Source organism: Pagrus pagrus (genome assembly GCF_965226575.1).
Source record: "Pagrus pagrus genome assembly, chromosome: 4".
NCBI classification, from domain to species: Eukaryota; Metazoa; Chordata; class Actinopteri; order Spariformes; family Sparidae; genus Pagrus; species Pagrus pagrus.
The window spans coordinates 2,091,740-2,117,550 of record NC_140188.1 but is presented as its reverse complement, the minus strand read 5'-3'; the positions used below and the strand labels follow the sequence as shown (position 1 = coordinate 2,117,550).

General features: G+C 42.5%; 1 protein-coding gene across 1 annotated transcript in view; it reads left to right on the top strand.

Moving 5' to 3' along the window:
- Window positions 1-25,811, top strand: part of LOC311255720 (leucine-rich repeat and fibronectin type III domain-containing protein 1-like protein) — a gene marked incomplete at its 3' end in the record, with an annotated part of 276,352 nt that overhangs the window by 98,499 nt on the left and 152,042 nt on the right. Inside the window, exon 4 of the mRNA XM_084350369.1 lies at window positions 1,914-2,043. The remainder of the gene's footprint in view (window positions 1-1,913; window positions 2,044-25,811) is intronic.

Genomic DNA, 25,811 nt, shown 5'->3' with positions numbered 1-25,811 from the left:
TCCAGGAATTCTTCTGTGAAGAAATGTTCTGATTTATTTTTTTATTTTTTGGGTGCACCCGCTTTCCCTCAACCTTCCTCGTCAGCTTCGCTTAGCGAGTTTTCTTGCATTTTCCCAGAATGCCTTAGGAGAAACCCAAGAGAGCAAACATGAAGAACCAGCTGCAGGTTACGGCGTGTGGGCGGACGGAGCGATGAGGAACGTCGGAAAGTAAGAGGAGTTTTTTCTAGCTGAGTCGTGCCACTTTTCTCAAAACATTTCCATCTGTTGAAGCTACAGAAACCTGCATCTCTCCGTCGTCTCTGATGGATTTTGTTCTCTGTATGATTGTTGGATGTCGGAGTAAATGTCAGCCGCTTTAAGACACAACTCTTTCTACTTCTGAAGGACTGATCCCTGAGTGTCGGCACGCGGGCCAACAGAAGCATCGTTAGATTGAAGCCAGTTGGTAAAAAACGGTCCATTTCCTGAAGATCGTGGTCTAAGTGACAGGTATCGATTCATTTTTACCTGCTGAACCAGCGAGGCAGGTGAGGGGATTGTGAGTGATGGCAAACTGTCCACTACAGCTGAAGAGATGGTTGAATCCAGCTCCAAACTGCCAGGGGTCCCCAGGGAGCCTGTGCTCAGTCTGAAGCGTTTAAATCAAACAGTTTGATCGAATCCATCCTGAACATTTAATCCCCCATTTACCTTTTCAGCAATTTAGAGGATCCCATTTCAGTTCTCTGCACTTAAACTCCAGCTGCAGATGATAACTTGATTTGACTCATTTTCCACTTCCACTTCAAATAAGACGCATATTTATATTCTCCATTTCTGCGCTCTGAAAAAGAAATAATGAAGGACAACTTAAAAATATTTATCTAACTTAGTAAACTACAACTTTCCCCCCGACGTGCATTTAAAACCTAAGCTCATTTTATCCACACAATGCAACCAAAACTGCCCAATTTGGCAGAAAAACACCCGATCTGGCAACACGGTGACGATCACATCAACAACAAAGTGTCCAGGCTGTGTTTGACGTGGAAATCATTCCTGACTGAAAAGGATAAACTGTCAATTGTCTGCAGCTTAAATTTGTTATTACCAAACTTTGCATCTCCCATGAGATTATCACAAACCTCCTGCGTCTGATTTTCCCTTCACACTGTCTGTTTGCTCTAGAAGATTCATTCATCCTGCACGAGGAAACGCCTGAAGTTTTGTGACTTTTATTGTGAAAAGTACCCTTTATAAATATTAGACCACGCCTCCTGGTGGTCTGGATGACTTACTTGTTACTGTGACGTCATGAGGTGGCCAGTTCTGTCATCTTTGATGACATTTATCTGTTTGACGACACATTAAGCTCTAACATACTTTTGTATTATATTTATACTATTTCTATTGTGAACATACGCGCATCGATTGATGTATGAACTTTACCTGTCATGATGTTCTTTGCATTCAGTGGCGTAGATTTGTTGGTCCAGGTGTGTTTGGTGGGATTTTGAGGGAGTCCACAACCCTCCTGAAGACAGCGTCCCCCATTGTCCTACCGAAACGTTGTTGTCTTTGTTGTTGAGTCTTTTTCCTGATTATTACCAAACTTTTGCATCTCCCATGAAATTATCAGAAACTTCCCGTCTGATTTTCCCTTCACACTTCCTGTTCGTCCTGCTGAGGAACTTTAACAAAGGAAAAGAGGCAGAACAGCTTCGAATGGAGGACGGAGAGAGGAGAGAGAGAGGAGAGAGAGGGGGGAAGGAAAGGAAGTGACAGGAGGGACAGACGACAGAAGGAAAGAAGCTTTAGGAATACTAATGAATTAATGCTGCAACATGTTGACATTTCTTTCTTTCTCCTCTCTGTCTCTGCGCTCCCTCCCCCCTCTTCCTCTTCCTCTTCCTCTTCCTCTTCCTCTGCAGGTAGGAGGGTGCCCTTGTTAGCTTGTCATCCTGTTGTAACCCTGAGGCCAGTGATGTGACTGGAATGTGAATTCGCCACAAAAAGGACCGACTCTACCTGAGATCTCCCTGCTTCCCCCAACACACTCAGGTAGGTCGTCTGTAATGGAATATTTAATGCACCGGTTCTACATGTGGTCTCATTATGTGTGAAACGAAGACCGGCACAGTCCGTCATCTGAAAAATTAATAAGCTGGGAAATGTTGGTTTGTTAATTATGATGATCGGTGTATGGCCAGTAAATCATGACTGCTAGAATCTGATAAGGCACCTGGTGGTTAATGTAATCCGTAGTGAAGATGGCAGACGTGTCGGCAAAATCAACTGAATCGCCAGAATAAAATTTTGCAATATACGTTTCTGCAAAATCACAGTAATGTGAAACCTTCTGTTTCTTTATGTTGCAGCTTTACGTCTCGTTAGGTTCAATTGTATTTTATTTCGTGGCAGTCGTGCTTCTGCTCAGGTTATGTTTAGAAAATGTCACGTTTTGGATTAAAATACACATTTCAGTCACCATACACTCACCTGGAGACGCAACGATCCCTCGTTAAAAAGTGTCCCTGGGTTTCACACTTCCTAATGTTGAAAACATAATGATTTTGCCTTCTCGATTGTAAACATGTAGTAAATTACACTAAAGAGGGATTAAAGGAGAATTAGGCTTCTCGAGCATTTTTAGCCCACACACTTCTGTAAATAGCGAGTTTGACTCGGGGACATCTGACATTAGTTTGTATAATTGGTTAATGGCAAAAGTACAAAAGCCTTTTTAACATTTCAACCAGTGAGATTACAGCGTGATCAGGCTTGTTACTTCAGTGCTGTGTTGCGATGGGTCTTAGAGATGCTCTGCTATAAAAAGTTCAATGTAAATCAGCATAATTTATTCATTCATTCCCTCATTTAGCCCATAAACGTTTGTGTGGTGTTTATGGAAAATGAATTGCTTTCAGTGGACTTTTTAATGGTCACTATACAATCATAAAGTTGCTGCTGCCACCGGTGTTTTTCCAAAGTAGTCCCGTCTAATGAGGACGGACGTCCCCTGTCTGTCTGTCTGTCCGTCATCTTCGTGATGTTTGTCGTCATTTATTTAGCCAATTTGTCGAACACTGACGCTGACTCTGCTCTCGCTGCTCAGCAGGATACGACCTCTCACACACACATTAGTACTGATACAGACAGAGAGGAGCGTTCCTCTGTCATCATGCCAGCATCGTTTTGAAGCAGCAGCTCGAGGTCGTAAAAAATATCGCGGGTAAAAAATCACCAACTATTTTATTACAATTAAAACATGATATAATAAAGCGGGCCAGCTGTTTGGCCGGCAGCCGGCACTTCTGGAGAGCTCTGGGAAACGAGGAGGGAGTTTTTTATTTTGTCTCCACAATAAATGTAGTTATAAACGTGTTAATGGCTCCACACACTCGTAGTTCAGCCACACGAGTGTTGTTCTGCCTGATTAGATCTCTGCTCAGAAGTGGGAACACGAGCGAGCTTGATTGACATTTTCATCACAGCCATTTTCTCCCAAACAACTTATTGTTATTTTCACACACACTTGGGGATTGATTTGGGGTTCGGTGTCTTTCTCAAGGACGCTCGACTGTGTGGTGCACTTCTACCATTTAACCCTGCAATTAAGTGCTGAGCTATCTCCTATCCTGAGCTGCAGCCACTCGCACTCTCTCTAAGTTTAATTTATTTTTCTTTTAGAGCCGGGCAGTTTACACCCTTTGCCCAGCTTTGAGCTATAAACAGCAGTCGGGGTGTGCAGAGCCTTTGAGATATGAACTAAAACAGCCTTAAACAGCAGGAGTTTGTGCTTGGATAGGTCCCGACACACCAGACCGACGGTCAGCCGAGGTCAGGACCTTTGCTCTAGTTTTTGCGGTGCATCCTGCACTGTTTGCGCTAGTCGACCTGTTTTTGGTGTCTTTTTTGCTGATCGTTCATGTAGAACTGGCGGCAGAAGCGGTCAGTGTGAGAAATCTCTCTGTTTAGCTAATTGAATCAGTGCATCTTTCCCATTGCCATCTTGCAAATTTTTATCTGACATTGTTTCGAAGGGGTTATAGTAGTGAGAGTGATGTGAAAAGACCCTGCTTTATCTGCGAATAAGTATGTCCTGTCACGCAGGACTGGGACGTACGTGCTGTCTGGTCGTCAGCTGTAGTCTTTGCGGTGTGTTTTAAGGCCGAGACACAGGCGATGTGATGCAGCGCAACACGAAGCCTTCATCACCACCGCTCTGGGCCCTAAAAAACAAGTTGTCTTCTGATATTTTCTCATCCATCATGTCTTAAAATGAAATGGGGTCAATCCACAGTTCGGTCACTTTGTGAGGATATCTACAGCTTCATCTTCCCACTTGGTTATTTAAGAACAACACTCCAGGTGACACTGTATCAGACGGTTAGTTGTGTGAGACGTCGTGCAGCATCCTGACCTTGTGCACCGTCCTGTTCAGCCGTGATAGACTCTCTCCTGTGTCTATTTCTGGGTGTGTGCTTACATTTTTTTTGTTTGCCTCTGTGTGTGAGTGATGTGTGTGTGTGTGTGTGTGTGTCAGTGTGAGTCAGCACACTCTGAGGTTTCTTTTAAGTCGGCCTACATAGACACACAGACAGTAACAGTGTGTGTGTAGATGTAAAGGACGGGACATACCTTGTGCTGACTCATGCACAGCTGATGGCGCTGTGCTTCATTCCTGCTGTGTGTGAGTGAGAGTGTAAGCTAATTTTAAGCTACTGAACTCAGTCACAACTATATTCTGTATAAAAGTGCTGTTCTTAACATCATGTGTTGGTGTACGACCCTAAAACACATCAACACAGTCGTCCATACAAACTGGATATGAAGATGTGTGTAGTTTGTTTAAGTCTTAAATTCAAGTACACTCTTTTATTCCCAAACTCTATGTGGCCATTTTACAGACTTGCACGTCCTGTTAAATCCTCACAGTTGAGTCGTTTTTAGCAAACTTTATCCAGAGTGACTCACAATGGCTGCAACAGTATAAGCTGCAATAAGCCGCGATTCCTGCATCCGCCACAGTATGAGTGTCCAAGACGAAGAGCTGTAAGAGGATTGGACGGGTCAGAGCTGCAGCGCATTGGACAAAAAGATGGAAAACATATTCCTGTGTCCATAAAAAAGCATGTTGGTGCATGAAATGAGGGCTGAAAGAGGAGATCCAGGGTGGAAATGTGTGTCACGTTTTGGTTTTAAAGTGGCTGAGGTGGTAAACTCAGCAGAGAGAGATCACTGAGGGGACACACACACTTAATGCATTTTATTTTAAGATGTTGTTTTGTTTGCACTGTTGTGTCATTATTTCCATACTCTCTGAGGACGTTCAGACCTGGTGTTACCATCAGATCACAAGTAAACAGCTCGAAGCCCGTCAGGATCTCACTTCCCCGTTCTATATGCAAATACCCAGACATTCATCATTGGAACAAATGGACACAATGTTTTTTTACACAAACAGAAATATCATGTATAACATTTGCCGAATTTACAAGAAGACCTGAATAGTTATTAATATGTTGTAGACGACGATTCAGAAAGTTTATAAAGTCTCTCCTAAAGCCCCAGCTCACAAAATCATGCATTTTTCTAATGGAGTCTGGTCACTTCCTTCACGGACGACAAAGAAGGAGCCTATATTCCTTCTCCTTCTCCTTCTCTTTCTTTTTCTTCTTCTTCTTCTTCTTCTTCGGGGTTATTCAGGGTTATCAAGTTATCAGGCAGAAAGGGTCTGCTGAGAGTGAAGTGCAGGATCTATCGTTTATGAAGCCTGATACTTCACAGACAGTGTTCAGAGACTTTGATCCAGAGGGAGTGACGCTGTTGACTCGAGTCCCTCTCAGTGTCCTCAGTGTGTCCCGCCGGGCCCACGTCTCCTCCTGCTTCGTAATGTGATTAATATTCAGGGCCGGAGACGTGAACACTCGATGATCATGATTACACATCAGGATGACGGTCGAGCCTGTCCTCCCCTAAAGATCTCCGCTCACCACACTCTGGGTTCTGTCTTCTTTTGCAGCCTGTGCAAACACACATACACAACGCCTCTCCATGTATAAATATGCAGGAACACACACACACACACACGCCATGAAAATCTAATTGTGTGCCATTTCTTCTGATAATAGAGCCGGGTGGTGGTGGTGGTGGTGGTGCAGCACCCACAGGGAGCTGGTTCAGTGTGTGTGTGTGTGTGTGTGTGTGTGTGTGTGTGTGTCCTCTCTGTAATCTCCATCTGATTAGTGCAGAACAGGGAGGATGAAGGAGAAGCGGTCCACTCTCAGCCAATCACAGACTTGAGTGTGTGTGGAGAAAAAAGGTGATAGCCTTCCTCTCACACAGAATCAGTCATTGGATCTTCCGGATCCTTTTTCAATTTTCTACATCGTTTGGTTCGTCCATTTATCCACCGCGCTGTTTTCAGTGGGAGTGAACCTCTGCTCACGTTACACACTAATCACCACTCGCTATTAATACGACACAAAATGACGGTTTCGTGTGAAGCTGATCATCGGCCCGCCATCTTGGCAGAAAGTGGTGGAATATAAATGAGTGTGTTTGCTGCAGCTTGAGTTTAAGTCGAGGACAACAAGACAACGATACAGATAAATCAAGTCACATTGAGCTACTTATACTAATTATACTAATGTATGTGACTTTATACTTCTACAACAACAACTTCATTTCAGAGTGACGTGCACATATATCGCAATTCAGTAAACCAGGAATAAGACTCTTGCACACTGTCAACTTCACTTGCAATTAAGTTTATTGACAACAACAATAATAACAATAATTGTTGTTGTCTTCTCCTAATTTCAACCCTAATTTTCAAATTCTTCTCTAAAAAGAGAGTTTTTCACAAGAACAGCTTCACTTTATCCTGTCGTGTTTTTGCAGGTTAGAGTTCGACAAGTTCAAATGATATTCACCAAAAATAAGTTCAGCAATAAACACAAAATTCAGTTTGTCTCAAATGTGTCCGGAGTGAACCCTCTTCACAAACAAATCAATATAGGATCTCTGAAAAAGATCATTAACTCAGCATCTCCTGTACCGGTCAGCTGTTGGTCGTCCTGCACACGGGATACGAGCAGGAAGCAACACTAGGACATAATAAAATGTAATATCATGCGACCAGGTTACATAAATCATGTTTTACAGACATTGTTTCTATAAACAGAAGCTTTTAACTGAGTGTGTCCTTGTGAGGAGCTTTGACTTGCTCACTTCTCCCCGTAGATGACTGAACAACTCTTGGATGAACCTTGAATTTTTAGCACATACAGAAATAGTTTTCATTTTGTGCTGGCTGCTCCGTCCCACGAGGAAAAAAAAAAGTTCAAACCTGCTTCTGGTTTTAAAACAGGAGGAGAGCTGAAATTACATCAACGATAAAACGGTGTCCTTCAGGCTCTTATCACAGCGTCTCCAGAGATCACACGGTGTTAGGAAACGGTCCAACGCTGTCCTCGTCCTCAGATTTAACATCTAAATTGATAATTCAAGCGGGGAGCTGTCGACATAAAATCCTCTATGGGGAGCTGGAAATCTGATCACGCAGCTGATATATTGTTCCATCACCAGAAGACATGGTGGTATTCCTCTGGGCTGCTCGCTCTCCAAGGAGCGAATCACACTGCACAAACTCTAAAACCGTCTCTTCACTGTGATTCACTAACACGGCCATTTATCACATTCAGTCCGTGTATTCTAATAATGAAACAGGAAATGAGCGACCTCCGACTTCCTCTACATATCTGACTCTCTGAGGGAGTTCAGACCTGGTGGTACCATCCGAGTGATCAGATCACGAGTAGACAGCTCGAAGCCCGTCAGGATCTCACCTCCCCGTTCTTTATGCAAATAATTCAACATCATTGGAACAAATGGACACAACGCTTTTTACACAAACACAAATATCATGTATAATGTTTGCCGAATTTGCAAGAAGACACGAATAGTTATGAATATGTTGTAGACGGCGATTCAGGAAGTTTATAAAGTCTCTCCTAAAGCCCCAACTCACAAAATCATACATTTTTCTAATGGAGTCTGGTCACTTTCTTCACGGATGACAAAAAGTAGCACCAGTAGGACTGTTTTTGTAAAATTTGACATGATAAGCATCAATAACATGTTGTCTTCTTTCATTAAATGAGTGTAAATGGTTTCTTCTTCTTCTTCTTCTGGCTCTGTTTCAGTCTCTCTGACCTTTAACTCTGGACACTTTACATCCAGTGCTTCTGCTCTCGGCTCCTCTCTGAGGAGATTTTATTGGATCGGATGAACAAATGTGCTCAAGGTCCAAAATTAACACTCACCAAATGTCGGTACACTTTGTCTCTTCTGGAGAAATCAATGAAGAGCCCCACTCGTCTCCTGCTGGGCCTGTGAGGCGATAACATTTAAAGACCATATGTCGGCCACAGTTATACTCTCTGCTCTTTATTCTTTTTCACTCACTCTCATGAATCATATGAAATCTCTGAACAGAGGTGTTGCTTTCTGTCTATTCATAAACCCTCTTTCCCACTTCACCACCCGACTCTCTCTCCATCACACTTCCTCTACTTTATCTCTTCTCTCTTTCCTTTTTTTCTAAATCACTGTTTTAACTTTCTGCAGGCTTCTGTCTTTCAAGTTATTGTTTGATTGCTTCCCTTTATCGTCGTCTGTTCCTCATCTCTCTCTCTCTCTCGCCACTAGATGATAATATTAATATCAGTAGAGTCCCACGATCAAAGAGCCTATGATGAATAATAATTATGAGACAATTACTGCTCGGAGAGATATGAGAGCTGTACACCACACACACACACACACACACACACACACACACACACACACACACAGCCTGCTTCTTATGCTTTTTAGTGTTGTTTAAATTTAGCGTCGCTGTTTCTTGCTGCTAAAACACGACACAAACTAGTAAAGTAGGTTATATACGACACATACATATAAATATCCTGCAGGTGTGTCTCACCTTTACCTCTTCAGTCTCTGGGTCACTCAGCTGTTTCAGTTTTGTGTAGATTCAAAAATACTTCAGTGTTTCTGTGATGCAGAAGTGGGACGAGGTCGTTGTTTCCTGAGTCACAGTGACGACTCAAGTCCATGAAGCTCTGAGTACCAAAAGTCAAGACACTGTGGTCACTGCGTGCCCTTCACACAATTAAATGGCATTTGTAATTTTTTAACATTTTTAAAAAGTATATATCTCGAACTGGATCTACTCCCATCATGTCAAATGCATCACCCTGAGTCCGGGTGGTTGGGTCGTTCACACGCAGGACTGCTGGGTTCACGTCCGCTGTGTGTCATCACTGATTTGTGTGTAAGTTATGTTGTCACACTGGCTCATTGGGCTTTACCCAGGATTCCACTGGTTGCGTCTACAGGATGTATGATTATGAGGTAGCATCTCCTTCATTTGTCGTGTTTTCATGTGTGTAATGTTGAAACTCTAAAAAAGCATAAATGATATAAACTATAAACTAATAACTCGTAAAAGTGGAGCAGAGTGTCTGTGTGTTTGAGCCATACAGTTTATTTTTACCTTTTCATTCCATCTCTATTCATCTGTGTCTCAATCTCCTCTATACAAACACCCCCAAACCACACACACACGCACACATGCACACGCACAAGCGTGCGCGCGCACACACACACACACACACACACACACACACACACAGATTTCCTTGTTTGATCTGAGAGTTGCTCTCAGGTTGACTCACTGAATGCTCTCCTCTCTGATCACAACATTTTCATGTCTCTCTTCAGTCACATCTGTGTGTGTGTGTGTGTGTGTGTGTGTGTGTGTGTGTGTGTGTGTGTGTGTGTGTGTGTGTGTGTGTGTGTGTGTGTGTGTGTGTGTGTGTGTGTGTGTGTGTGTGTGTGTGTGTGTCATCAGCTGGTGAGTCAGTGTGTTCTCCTCGCTCGAGGATCAACCAGGAATAAACACACACACACGCTGACAGAGGAAGCTCTCAGGTTTCCATGTTGTTTTCTCTCATCAGTGATCACAGAGCCTCCAACTCTTCACTGACTCATGATGCCAATCAATGCTGGAAACAGACCTGAGGCCTGTGAGCTGTGAGCTGAGCTCCATCACCGCTTTATTCAGTAATATTAACCTACTAACACACTCAGCTGTGAATCTTTATTTATATCTTCTCCTTCTCCTCCTTCCTCGTCTTCTTCTTCTCCTTCTTGTTCTTCTTCTTCTTCTTCTTCTCCTTCCTCTTCTTCTTCTTCTTCTCCTTCTTCTTCCTTCGTCAGTATCTGTCAGGGTTATCTGTGACCTCAGTGTTTATGTACATGTAGATATTTTTACCTTAACTTGTCCTTTTGACAACATTTACTACATTTATTAGCCAGAAAATCACATTTGACTTTTGATACCAGACACATACTAAGACTTTTAAGCAATAAGCTGCTTTCACAGTCGACCTGTGGTAGGTTTTCTTTTGATGAGGACGAGTTTTAAGATGTCGCCATTAGTCGCGTGACACTCAAAAAATATTTTGCCTAAAACGGTGACTTTACTTATTTTAATTTCGTGTAAATACCATTTAACAGTCAGAACACATGAGGTTTATAAGTTATTTATTCATATTGACTCAACTTGATAGAAGAAATTTAATAAATGTGACACTTTAGGTTGAAGTTTGAGGCAAATTATTAATATTTTTTTTAGCTGCTCTGACTGTGGCTGCAGCTCCTGCTGGCGAACACTTGGAGCTGCATGAACTTAAAGGCAGGACGTATGTAAAGAGTCCGTCTGAGTCTCTCTGATGTTAAAATAAAACCTGGCCGTACTGTATGTGAGTCAACGGTGTGAAGAGCAGAGGTCAGAGTCGTGGCTCCTGCAGATGATTCATGCTCAGCTCTCTGCCATGCAAGTGATTCACCATTTGAAACCATCAGACTCGATCCGCGTTGTTTTGGTTGATCTGTCGCCCTGAAGACTGACGTGAAATAAAAAATGAACAATCTCTTCAGTCCGTTCATCTTCTCCTTCTTCTTCTCTTATCTCCAGCCTTTCCTCCATACCTCCACTCTTTCCCTCTGTGTATATCGCACCAAGTGGTCCCATCACTGTTCAGAAATCACACAGTTTATATACCGTCTTCAGTTATACACCCAGCTTCACTCTCCTACACACACACACACACACACACACACACACACACACACACACACACACACAGATCCACAGTGGAATAAGAGCGTTGGGTTTCCTGCTCAGATCACTTACTTGCTTCTTATGTGTATAAGTGGATTTGCTCAATCCTGTAGAAAGCAGGAGCGATGGAGGTGGAGAGACACTGTGAGGGAGCTCAGAGAGGATGGAGGGATTCATGAGGCGAGAGAGAGAACGAATAAAGAGAGGCTGCAGATGTTTGATGCTCCCTGAAGAAGGTTTTGCACTTCCTGTGACCCTGACGACACATGAACACACACACTGTTAGAGCCCGTCTCTGCTGACGTCACCAGGGATGATAAACAGTAACTGGAAGAACGACCTCATGGGTCGAGTGTGACAGCAGCTTATTACGACCCGTGTTTATGTTTCTTTACCGGGAGTTTTCATTGTTTTGGGAACGGTGGAGATGGAGGTAGGAGAAACACGTTTCTGTAAGTACCACTGCTTTTTCTTATTCTTAAATTCAATCATTCTGGTGGGTGTACCAGACACCGGCCACCAGGTTCACATCCTGCGTGACGCTAGGTGTAGAAATACCTGTTTGAATTGGTAAAAGACAACTTGGGCTTTAACTTTTGAGTCTAAATTAAAAACTGATTGCATAAGTTTAATGGCTGTGGAGAAATGACATCATCCCTGTAAAGATTGGTTCTCTTTAAACCTCGCTTTCACTTTGTGTATCTGCCACTGGGCTTGATTTTCCACAGAAAGATGAAGTCTAAATTAGGTGCAGAGGGAGAATTATAACAACTGAGGTAAAACAAGAGTGAACAGACGGACGTTCACTCGATGGACTTGTTAATACAACCAGCTGTTTTACTCTGCCTTTTCATTGCACTGAGATCGATCAGGGTTTCTGGATCAAACTGTGATTCTTACGGTTGTTTCTTGCTCTCGGATGGCAGGCGTGTTGTTAACGCTGCTGCACCAACAGTAATACCACAGGGAAACACCGGGGGAGTTGGAAATGTCTGTATTTCTGCTTTGAGGTTGTCGTTTGTTTAGTGCTGAGCTGAGAGCAGAGCGGTGAGACTGAACAGTAAAGTTTTTGGGGCTTTAAAACCGAAACAATGAGCTGAAAAACACTAAAACAGGAACCTCAAAGTCAGGGATAACTCTCTGTGGGTTTTTAACTGTGAGCACCAACTTCCATTTGATCTCTTTGTTAAGTAGCGTTATAATAAATGTTTCTGTACGTTAACAGAAGATGTGATGCGTCAGGAAAGTATAATGAGTTGCAGTGTGTATTATTATGTGCACGCTGTGTAGGAATGGTACCAACATGGATTAGTGTTTTATTTCTGTGAGAGTTTAATTTGTTGTCATCAGCAGTTAATTTGCACGTGTTTGTTCCACTGTATGTATGTATGTATGTATGTTTGAGTACATACCTCCCTCCCCCCCGCTGTGTGTTTGTATGTGTGTGTAATTATAGCAGCTGTAAATAGGTCACACTGTGAAGCGCTCTCTCTCTCTCTGCTAATACGGACGTCTCTGCCGGGAAGAACAATCGATCGCAGCTCTGCTGGAAGAACAATCGCTTTCTACCTGCATCCCTCCATCTCGTCACATCTCACTCTCCTTGTCTCACCTCTTCCATATCTTCTCTCTCTCTCTCTCTCTCTCTGTATCACTGTTCAATCTTTCTAATCTCCTGACATCCTCTTCACTTCCTCCGCTCTGTTTGCATCTTCCACTTCAGATCATTTCAGTTTATTGATACGGTTAAATTGCAGCTTATATGATCGATGTCGGTAAATAAACAACAAACCTGAATACAAGCGTTCAATCAACATGTGAGCATCTTTCAGTGAAATGAATCTTGCAACAGTAATATGCCGGCAGCTGCTGTACAAACACACCGCGCTGACTTAGTGTGACTTTGGTTTTGCAGAAAGTTTCTCACTCGACTGCAAAGACTTTTTAAATGTGTTCTTTAAACAATAAGCTGGTATAAACCAATCCAATTTTGAAATGAATATCAAGTGAATAGGAGGCACACAGACTTAAAACACAATGTTCATCATTTTAAAAGCTATTAAAATTAAGCAGTTCATGATTAAAACGCTTTAATGCTATATTTGTTTTTTTAAATGATCGTCACAAGTTCCTTAAGTCAAACCGGGATGTCTTTAAATGTTGTCATTATTCTGACAGACGGTCTAAACCCCAAAGATATTCAGTAGGCAATGAAATAAAAACACTTAAATGTAGAAATTCTCGCCAGAACCAGAATATGAAATGTTCATGTTAAACTAGTGTCTGTGTGTTTCCTGCGAGAACTGGCAGCTCTGGCAAGTCTGAGTCCTTACGGTACCTCAGTGGCGCCTATCTCTTCCCCAAAAAGCCCAAAAAATAATTAACGAACCTGGACCTCACGGTCTGCCGACTGGCAGCTCCAAGTGAACACAGCTGGACCGGGACAGAACAACGCAACCTCCAAGAAGTTGGAGGTCGGTAGGAAATACAGGTAACAGTACCAAGGTGTTTTTCTTGCAGGGCTTGGTCAGGTTCCTGGCATCCTGGGACAGAGTCACAAAATTGGACCTCTAACCATCCCAACTAACTAATGGCCACCACATTTAGCAGCAATAAGCAGATAGTGTTGGCGCTGTGTGCTGTGGCCCTGTCGTTGTTCTTAGTTTGCACTGAGAGTGAAGTGAAGATGAGATGCAGAGAATAACATATGTGATAAAAACACTTAATGACTTATTAATTTGATGTCATGATGCTTAGCGATTATTTCAGGTAAGTATATAACTATATAATGCATTTCTGATATTCAGACCTGCTCATAACGATTGTTGCAGTGCTTCCTTATCCAACACCTGGTGATATTTCCATGCTCAGCTGTGCACACAGTCACTCACACCGATGAAAAAACAGCCATCTGGGGCAATTTGGGGTTCAGTGCCTTGCCGATGGACGCTTTGCCCCGTGGCCAGTGATGGTATCGACCCTCTGATTAGCGGGCGACCCGGTCCGCCTCCTGAGCCGCAGCTGCTCCCTCTTTCTATCTTTTTATCTTTGCATGTGTGCCATTGTGTTAACAAATTCATATTTTATGTCTCACCTTAAATTTTTGATATTTGTTTTTCCGTGGCGAGCAGATCAGCCCTCTGTGCCGAGCAGCCTCGGGCTTACTGAAAGTCATAAATGTGTCTGGATGAGTTATGTGCAGTGTGGGAGAAAACTTCTACATATTAAACACAGAGAAAGACGAGGACAAACTTCTTCTCCTCACTGGAGGCAGACGTGAAAAGTGAGATTTGTTCTGAAGCTGAGCTGAACTCCTGGTGGAGGTTTACTTCATCACTTGTTTTATCTCTGGCTGCAGACAATACATTTACCTCCAAACCTGGAGGAAAGATGCAGCTGTACTATTATTACATGATTACGTAATTTGGTTTGAATGAGGAACAATAATTAAAGGTCAAGAGTTTAAAACTGTCACCAGAGTTAGTAGATTAATCCTCCATGTTTGCCCTCAAAGACACAAATTCACCGGAGTCGGGGTGAAACACTTTATTCTACAGTACTCCTCTGCAATTAAACTTAATGACAGTGTGCAGCACTTTGCTTCCCATGAATCACCTTGTTATTATTATTTCTTTGAGCAGAATCCACTTGATAAAAAGCATGTTAAGAGTTGTGATTATAACACTATATTTTTAAAAGTAGAAATTATCGCCTCCTAGCTGCGATTCTTCACAGGACTCCCACAGCCCTCCTCGTCCCAGTGGAATTAACAAACACACAACAGGAGGTCATGCCTGCACGGACGAAAGCAGCACAGCGATAATAACAGCGATAAATTAAGCTATCATGTGATGCCGTGAAATTAAGTCTGTAAGTCACCACAAGTGCATCATGGGACGGTGTCCCCTCCGCTCTTTGTCTCCACGTAGCTCCACTCTGCAGCGCTGACGGCTGAGAGACGAGGGTGTAAGCCTGCGTCGCCTCCAGCCAGCCCGATATAATCTAACTCACCAAACTGCTTTAATGAAGCTGTCAAACATACTGTACGTTATTTAATTATTCACAACCTTGAAGTAGGTTGGGTGTGTATATGGAGCTTTATATAGGCTGTGTGAGTAACAGGAGCCAGGATCTCTAAAGTATTAATGAAGCTGCGATGCAGTTAAAGAATGAAATACAACACGGTCACAGTCGGCTCTGTCCAGCCTGTACCGGGGTGTTTGGCTGATAACCAACCGGGCCACTGTGCGCTGGTTCTGAGACCAACTGACGCCATAGAGGAGTTTCCATTTCTTCTTCTTTGGTGCAGCTGATGCAACTTCTACTTCCTCTTCAAAACAGAGAAGAAACCTCGAAGCATTTAAAGACTAGATTGATACTTTATTGATCATGAGGTAAATTCAGGCACGCAGAAGCTTATACAAAAACAGCGAATAAGAATAAAAACACACCAATTAAGTGATAACTTTACCAATCAGATCAGCAGTAGGAGAGAAGACATGTTTCCATTGAGAAAAGCCCTCAGTGCCGTTCTTCTTCTATAGCAATAGCTATATATTCAAGCAGTTGCATCTAAATCACAGTTTTGCAGTACGATCAATTGATAAATGTAGTTTCAGGGTTGCAGGAGAACAGACGACACGCTGAGATGAGTCACAGGATCAGGATTAGCCCGTCTCCCTCTGGTTTTCTATGCATATTTGTTTGGTGTTTATAATTAAATCTTCTATGTAAGACTGGATCTGCTTCTGATCCCTTGTTTGTTTGCTGCTGCTCCATTAAGAAAATATAAGATTTGACTCATTATCAGTATCAAAGCATTGAGATGAGGTTTGGAGACGCAGACTGTGATGGTAATATTTCTGTCTGAGATATTTTTCTTAGCAAGAAACTAAACTGAACCCAAAAGTAAAACGGGACAAAGACTAGCAGTCAAACACATGTATGTCCCTGTGTGGTTGGAGGTCCAGAGCGGTGTTGGCCGGTAGAGTCGTTGACCTGAGTTCGGGTTGAGCCGGTGACTGTGGGAGGGAGAGAAAACAAAATCTGTTTCCTGTCTTGGATGCTGGTGTGATGAGAGCACAATGTCCTGTACACAAGTCCGGCTCTCTGAGCTGCTGGCACAAACACGGTAAACACACCGTGAACAACATTACTGCTCAACTAACTCATCATCTACAGCCGAGCACGACGTCTTCTGTACGTCTGTCCGCCCTCAATCAATCCAATATGACTGATCGTATCAGTGAGATGATACAGTACGTAAAAATCAGACTATTTGACAGGAAGTACACCTCCACTTTACACTTCACTTCACATGTTTTTCAGATTTGAACAACACGACTGGTCTTTGTTTCTCTCCTCTCTCGGGTGGTGCTGTCGGGCTGGTTGGTGGGTGGTGCTGCCCATATTTAAAGGAGGTTGGAGGAGACAGAGTTTGTTTTCTTTTGAGGATGGAGGACTGTTGATGTAGAATATAAACTAATCCTCGTGCATGGCGTCCTCTTTGTATTATGCTACTCTCAAGGTTGAGCAAACTGTTGTTTTGTTGTGGCTGTAAAAAATCCAGGGTTTGTCCAGCAGCTGTTCAGGTGATGTAGTTGACTAATTTTGTGGGCCGGGCCTTTGGGCTGCTGTTAATCCAGTTTGTGGTCGTGTGCTGCCTTTTATAAAATGGTGTTTTGGGACGTGCCTCCTCTTAGGTTTACTGTTTGTGAGACGCTGTTACACTTTGTTTTACACAGAAGGCCCTCGACGCTTAGTTGTAACTTACAGTGTGCATATTATTTTGGTTGCCGTAACAGTTTAGTTGCACAAATGGGGTGATTGGTGCGTCCAATAAAAACTTGTTTTATCAGCTGAGTTTGCAGCTTTAGTCTGGAAGATGTGCTGAAGGAAATCTTTAACTCATTGTGCAAAAGGTTGAACAACCAAGAGCTGCTGCTGTCTGTGTTTTAACTCCAGCGATGTTTCAGGACATAGATGTCTCCCAGGAAAGTGAGCTATGTTCATATTTTGTAATAATCCCACTAAGTACAAATACATGTATACCTGGGTACCTGTCGGACTGATGGTGTTTTTTTCTGCACTAGATTTTACATTTGAAGTCATTTTGGTTGTAAAAGTACATTTTACTGGACAGTTTCACAGATATGATGCTACATCCCACACACTCTTTTCAGCACCGCATGTGATGTGTGGGATTGTGGCTATATGTGTTTCAGTATACTGTGTGTATCTATCTAAAGGAACATTCCCACTTTTCTTGGTAACATGCTGGTTTTCTCTCTCACTGTAAAATCCCTCACATACAGTCTCACTCCTGCCTTCTCCGTTCTGCTCAATTAATCAGCGGCGTCACTAAATAGACTCTTCTACCATCAGTGGCCCCCAAATTGCTTCCGAGATAAACAGCTAAAAGCAACACTTTGAAATTACTTTTAAAATTAACTACCAAAGTCAGCAGCTCCCAAATTGGAGCTGCAGAATGATCAATTAAAAGCAACAGAACTGAATAGCTCTGGAAATGAAAGCTGCGCAACAACGGCTGTGAATTATAGTGAACAAATGAAAAGTTTATTTTCAGAGTGCTGTCATGTATATATATTTTTTTTTCTCACAATCAAACAGACTCGAAACACTGGAGATCATCTCTCTCTCGTGGTCAAGAAAAAACGACTCCACCTTCTACACACTTCGCTCACCTCTGACTTTACAGACCACAGAGGCACAGGGCGGTCAGAGGGTCGCTGTGTGATGGCGTCCAACATCTGGACACCTCTGCTGCATACCCGCTGCTGATCTTCTCTTTTTCTGAAATTGAAGCCTCCAAACTTTGCTAGCAGTCCTGTCTCTGAGAGAGAGGCTGGTAGATTGTTTCATCCACTTGGCTGGTATGACAGGAAGTTACATTTGGATAAACACACACAAACACACAAAGACACACACACATGCACACACACACCTGGTTACAGTGTTGAAGTCAGCAGCTGTGCCCAGTCCGTGTGAAGGTAGACAAGCAAACTCTTAATTAGGGAGCAAATAGACAACTGGAGTGTGTGTGTGTGTGTGTGTGTGTGTGTGTGTGTGTGTGTGTGTGTGTGTGTGTGTGTGTGTGTGTGTGTGTGTGTGTGTGTGTGTGTGTGTGTGTGTGTGTGTGTGTGTGTGTGTGTGTGTGTGAGAGAGATCTGGCATATCATCAGTAACAAGTTATTATCTTGAACGTGTTTAATGTCTGTGTTTTGAAACAGAGGCAGTGGTAACATGCTAAGTATCCAGGAGAGCAACCATCTGCCCTACGTGTGTGTTTGTGTGTGTTCGTGTGTCTTTGTGTGTGTTTGCGTGTGTTTGTGTGTGTTTGTGTGTGACGTGCTGCAAACCACAAATGAGTAATGGAAATGAACACACACACACAGATAATTAGTCTGCACAGGACTGAAAGACACGTCGGGGAGAGGAGGAACGTAACAGAGCTGACGGTGTGAGAGAGACGAATGAAAACAATATTCAGAGCTGAGCAGTTTATTAATAACGGTAAACAATCTCCACCATCATCAGATGACCTTCGCTCAGTCGTCATAACTGCAGATGAATCTGAAGATAAAGTAGTTCCCTTGTAAAGCTCCTCTTTTATGTATCATGAGCTATGAAAAGCATCGTTCCTCTTTGAGTCAAACTGATACGAAATCTGTGTTTTTGTCTAATTAGCTGACGAGTCGAGGCTACTCCGTCGACGAAGGACAGGATCCTGATTAAGCTAAGCACAGTCGTAAATATATACAGTTGGGATATTAAAGTTTATCATGCACTACTCTCTGAAAGTTTGGAATCAACTGCCACACACGTTTAATTTGGTCCTGGAAGATGGCTGATGATCGTTGAAGGTCCTGAAGGAAGCTGAAGGAAGCTGAAGGAAGGTTTTTTAGTTGAAGGTCCTCTTTACAAATACACATAGAAGGAGAACAAAACTGTAATGACTCAACCAGACTTACAATTGAAAGGGCATGAAGAGGCTTCAGTGTTTCAGTGTGAAGTGCACAGTACTGCCTCTAACAGGCTGGGGTCAGTCTGACTCACCAGGTGTGGACCGTTTGTGGAAGCCTGCCATTGGCCGACTGTTTCAGATGGCATCCTCTCCCCCCGTCCACTCACTTTTCAAAATGCCTGTCACTATGGGAAACAGACAGCAGCCTACGTGCAGAACATGGCAGGTTACCTGAACACTAATCTGGTTACTGAAGGCACAAACCTGAACTACCTTTTCTTTTGCAGGAGTTTAGTCATTTCAGGCTCAACCAGAATACGTTCCCTCACAACACTGTCGCACAGGGGCACCGTTGATGCATCCTATCCAACGTGACTGTGATTGGTTGTTGTTTTATTGTGTGTTTGTTCCTTTGTTTGTGAGCTTATCAGAATGACAACCAGACATTTCCCCAGTGCCAGCTGTGAGCCTCAGATGGAATGAACAGTCATATTTATTTGGCAAAGCAATTGTTAAAAACTTAAAAATATAAATGGAGGATTAGGGTTTGGGGGGTTAGCACTATTGGCACAGGATCACAGGATATCAGCTGAACATGACGAATTACATTTAATTAAAACCGGTTCAATCTGACCACTGAGTCGACTGCAGAGGGCCTGAAGTAAAGAGCTTTTCCTGAAATATTTAGAAACCCAGATGCATCGCTGCGGCTCAGTAATGATCTCACCCACGCTTTCCTGTCTTGCTGGAAACTGTTTCAGGTGTAAATAAAACACTTGAAGGTTGTTTTACAAGATGTTTAAATGCCTGTCACATAGTGATCAGCAAGTATCTCATCGTGAACTGAAGAGTCGATCGTGTTGTTTCATATTTAGCTCTTTTACTGTTCTTGAAATTCACTTTAATACTAATAACAACAGATTTCCTGTAAAGATCTGTATAAGCCTCCTCATCCATGCTCAAGTCTTTTTTCTTTGCTTCTGGCGTGTTTCCCATCGCAGGCGGCAGAGTCCCTGCTGCTGGATGCTGATGTCGGAGAAATATGATCAGGCTGTTTTTTCGCTCTGCATCACTTCCTCTGTTGAATACATTCCTGCAGAAGAAAGAGCAATCAAGGATACTGTTTGTTCCCAGCACAAATGAGTTTTAGGCTTTGACTGTAAAATGAGAGATTCAAACATTTTAAAACTCCCACAAAAAACCCAGAGGACATGATTAAAGTAAATTATGCTCTTCATGCAGGATATTGTTTTAGGTTGACCGATGACAGTATGTTCTATATTCTCAAACTCAAAAGTTTCACATGTTGTAAAATTAACAGCTGCAGCTATTTCTGTGACAAATTGGAAACTTAGGCTCCCATTTAGTTGTTTTTGTATTTACAATAAAGCTCAGGTAACCGACAACATCATTTGTGTTCCCGCGGCTGATGCGTTGTGTCGTTACAAGCGACAGTTGCTGCAAGAACAATAAGTGTGCTTCCAGCTGTGACAAGTGTCTGCAGATCGCTGTGTGAGGATAGCGAGATGATAAATGTCTAAGAGCAGTCGGAGCAGCGCCGGCACAGAGAATATAACACTGTCAGGATCCATTCAGCCGCCCCGGGCAGGACAGGAAAGAGATGCCTTGCGGTTACAACAGCAGTCTTCCCTAGATAAAAGAGAGGTTACAGAAATGTGACTTCTGCTGGCGGATTGTTGCAGCATTAAGTGGTCAGAAAAATGAGATGGAGGAGTAGAACAGAAAGAAGAGACCTGGAAGGGCTCTGCCAACAAGATGCACACCTACACATTTCTGTCTTTGACATTTGAATCAAAGACTTAGGTAAACTTCGGAGCGGTAGTTTCGGCTGACACTGTGTTGCAGGTCTGTTTAAATGGTCAACAATACTTTTTTTTATGCGTCTGTGCCGGTGACAGCTGTGGACAGAGGCGGTGTGTTTTGGTCCATCCGTCAGTCTGAACGTCATATCGCAGGAATGCCTCGAGGGAATTTCTTCAAATTTGTCACAAACATCCACTTGGACTCGATGATGAATTTCGGTGGTCGAAGCCATTACTCTGCAAAAAACACTTTCTGGTTCTTACTCAGCACCGTAACTCAGGAACAGAAGCAGAGATTGTGACTATACTTCACATTTGGTGTGATACTGAATACTGAGTGGGTGAAACTAATCCTGGTGTCCACCTTAAAACTGTGCTGATCTTTTAAATGATCTTGGAGTCCAATGAGTCATTTCAGTCTTTTTTTAATGTAATTTCATGTTGTTTAATTGTAAAATGCTCATCATGTGTCATCTCTGACAAGCAAGCGAGCATTTTCTTTTTGTTTCCACAACAAATGGACCAAAACCAGTCATCTATGTTGATAGATGGATTAGGAGGGACAGCATTTTGAGCCAGAGATGAAGGGAAAAGGATCGTTAGGCCTGCAACTAACAATTATTTGTATTATTGATAGTAGTTGTAACAGTGATGATATTCAAGAAAAATAGAAACTGTTCTCAGTCAACCCTTAGATAAACTATCTGACAGATATTTGTCCGTTATTTTAACGATCAGCCATCCTTTTCAAATTAGATCTTTTCTTCATCAGCACTAATTGTTTTTTATCACAGATGGTGAATAATAACAATACGGATGCAGTTTGATTAAGACAAAACGTAGCAGCACTGCTAGAAACAGAAGTTTGATTGCCTGTGGGCATCATACATGTATCAATGAGACTACATCTTTTTTGTGAAATAATATTCTTTGGTTTGTACGTCTCTGAAAGTTTAGATTTAATTCCAGTAGCGTTTTGAGCAGCTGCCCTGCAGCCACGTCAGCACAGTCGGTGGACAAAACAAGTATAAACTGAAAACCTGTCAACTCTGAGTAATTACTCAGACTGACAAACTGCAGTGTACTCACAGTTCAGACTCCACCGAATACTTCAGACGGGAAAGTTTGTCTGGAATGTCTCGTCTCTGTGATGTCTGTCAGATTGTATAATGATGCTAATCAGGAGTCATGTATCAAATGTTTAGTCACTGTGGATTGAGTGATTTATTCATGAAGTATAACATCATAATGTGTGAACCTGACGGCAGCTGGGTCGGTGTTTGTCTTGTTCACTGAAGGTTCTCTGAGTCAGAAGCCAAAGCTGAGTTGGATTAAGCTGTTTGTTGGAGGGTTTCTTCATTCTGTCTCTGCATTTAAACATTTAACAAATGTGTTTTTGTTTAGTTTTGTTGCCAGCAGCATGTTTCTAGCTGCACAGCTCGGTGTGGGTCTGTTGGTCGGATGGTCGGTTGGTCCACCACTCTGACCCAAACTGAAGTATCTTCTGGGTGGACTGCCATTAAGTTTGATCTTATCTCAACAACTGTCGCTGCAGACATTCATGTCCACATCAGGGAGAATCCAGCGCCAACAGTTTAAAAATGCAGCGGTCAATGCTTTGGTATATGACCAAAATACCTTCCAAACTAATGTCAGTTAGTGCTAAGTAGCTGATTTTAGCATTCTTACAAAAACATTTACATGAACGTGAACCCTCAGACTACGTCCTCACAAAGACACCGGTCTGACTCTTAGAGTTGTTCTGGTGAGGACGGTGTTGTCTTTTGTATCTGGAGGGGTAAACCGATGACACTGCGCTTTACATTCATGACTATTATGTTACCGTCCAAACTGAAACATTTTTTGAATACTGCAAACTGCTCTATACACATAACAAAGACAGATACAGTACCAAGGCTAAAATTATCCATTCCCTCGTGTGTGTGTGTGTGTGTGTGTGTGTGTGTGTGTGTGTGTGTGTGTGTGTGTGTGTGTGTGTGCGTGTGTGTGTGTGTGTGTCTCCACTTGTGAGTGTGTGTCCAAAGAGCTCTTTGCAGATGTAAAGTGATAGCCGTCATGAATATTTAACAATCATTAATACCATCAGATATTGGTGTGAGCCGCCTGCTCAGGAAATCAATACAATCGTGCAGAAGTGCTGAGTGTCGCCCTCTGTGATGCATTTTTAATGGACTTCAAACACAGCCTCCCCGGCCATGAGACTGTCTGTCTGATGCACACTAATACAAAATAGCACAGTCGCACACCATGTCCAACAGACACACAAAAAATAACACAAGCACGTGTAGAGATTTGGCTTTTTTAGCTCGTCTCGTTGACTGAGGAGTTTGCAGACGTGCAGGATGGTTGTGAGTTTACATGGAGCTCTGTACTATAATCACAGTAACTCAGCAAGCAGTTATAATCTAAGTGAGTAACAAACCATAACACAAAGTGCAGGATCAATGAATAACAGTCGAGTCTATATGTTCAAACCACTACAATCACTGGAATGTGTAGAAGTGGATGGCAGTAGCATGATTCACATAGCAGACCTGTCTCTCAGCAGAAAGCACTAATAATATTAATACTGACTACATACCATCAGTATCAAGGACAACAGTACACTGACATATTTCAGCTAAACTAAATGGAACAGAGCCGTCGTTAATGTAATTTATATAAACATAACCTATTCAGATCCCCGTCCATTCTGTCCATTCGATGACCAGTCAACCAATCACGATGTCCAGCGTCATTCAAAGTGGACTGCAGCAGAGCCACACTCCTTTATCCAGCGAGCGTGGCCGACTTCGAGGCGAGGGACATTTGAATCTATTAATCCTTCTGTTAAAGAACATAATATGTGTTTAAACTGTAGTATTTCTGTGTGTTTGTAACACGAGTGGGTTCTGAACAGGTTAACTGTCAGAAAGGTGTCAAAGGATGAGAACCGCAGGAACCGCTCGGTGTCACAGTGACCTGAACCCGTCTGACAGGAGATAAATAAGCAGCTCCGCACGTCCTGAGTATGAGTGTGACACACACTTGTCTTCCCCTCCTGTCACTCAGCTCCACACTGTGGCCTGAACCGACGGTGGAGACGTGAGAAGCTGGTATTTTATTTATTTGTTTGTTTTTGCCTTATCGCTGCCCTGCAAGCAAAACATTCCCTGATTAATTTCCATTAGAGTCGAACCTCATTTAGTTGCACAGAGTGAGCTGTGTAACTCACCGTCTGCAGCCTGAGAAGTAGCTTTTTCTTTAATTAATGTTATTTGTTATGTTCGGTGCTTTTTCATGCCCACATACTAACTTAATTCATTCATTTATTTTTCATCTCATATTTCTCTGATTATCACTTGGCAGCTCAGTGTTCAGCATCCTCACTTTACCTTTGATTTAAATAATGTTTAGTTATATTCATCTGCTGCTGTGCTGCTGATACAACATTATAATTTAGTATAATTGAGCTGCTAAACAAATCTCAAATCTCCCATGACACATAACCATTCACCAACAACAAACTAATTAGAAGTTCTGGATTTTTTTCCTCCACTCACCTTCTCCGCTCATATTATCATCTACTCATCATGAAGATGGTTTTCATGTACATGTAATAGAAAGTAACAGTTCTTTCATTCTTTATAAGTTTGAATTAATGTTGATCATGTCAAAGTGCAGCCCAGTCACCAGGACAACATATTGGCACAAACCACTGATATGTTCACATTTGTATTCGTCATCGGCTACGTACCACACTGACGTTTCAACGCAACATGTGACATCACGTTCACATTCAACTCTCCTGTCTGGAGATGGAGGAGTGACGGGTGACAAGGCTGGCACGCCACTGACCGCAGTTCAAGACTGAGTTTCAACATTTGCAGGTGTGATGAATAACCGCCGGATGTTTTTGTCATTTGTGGCGACAAAACAGGAACATTTTTGATGTCTGATGGCCTGACTTCACGTCAATAATTTCCGCTTTTTGTTGCCACAAACTCGTCAGAAAAATTGTCCCGATGTCTCCTCAAAAAGCATCCAGTGGTTTCACACACACACACATGCTGAAACACTCTGCGGTCAGTGATGTGGAAGCCTTCTACCTTCTGATTTGAGAGGTCAATGTTTGAAAGTTTGAATGTTTGAAAGTCAAATAATTAGGATAAAAGATATGTAATGTAATACAGAATCCATGCAGACATACTTTATGATGCAGATGTACGGTATTAGTTCAACACACGTTATTAGTGCAGTCTTTTCAGGAGTCCTTGGGATAATCTCCATGGAAACAGTCACTTGTTTTGTGCCATTTTTGAGATGTTTGAATATGTGACCGTTCCTCAGCTGTGTCCTGAACCTCAGGGACACTGTGCTCCCCTCCAGTCGGATATCACTACATGGATTACAGCTCCAGACCCTGAAGGTGTGACAGATCTTCAGCTGTTGTTTCAGCTTGTTGCTGCAGCTCCATTGGTTAGCGCAGATCTTTCATTCGAGTGAAGCTGTTTAATTAAGAAAGAAGATGAGATTTTGCTCCGGGGGTCCTGCTGTGATTGGCGGTCGCGTCCAGGTAAAGATTGTCTTTTAGTGCCACTGTCACGCGTTGATCTGTCGCTCAGTGGAAGGATTGTTGTTTAATCTCGAGTCACGTCACAAATCAGCTCATCCTCAGATGGCAATAACACTTTGATGTTCGAGTCTTTGGTCTTTAGATATTATGTCTTAATGAGATTACACTTCATTAGTGGGAGACAAAAAAATGCCTCTTATCTTTGCATCGTGTGGTACCTTTTCTGATCTCCTTTGTAACAGCTGACAT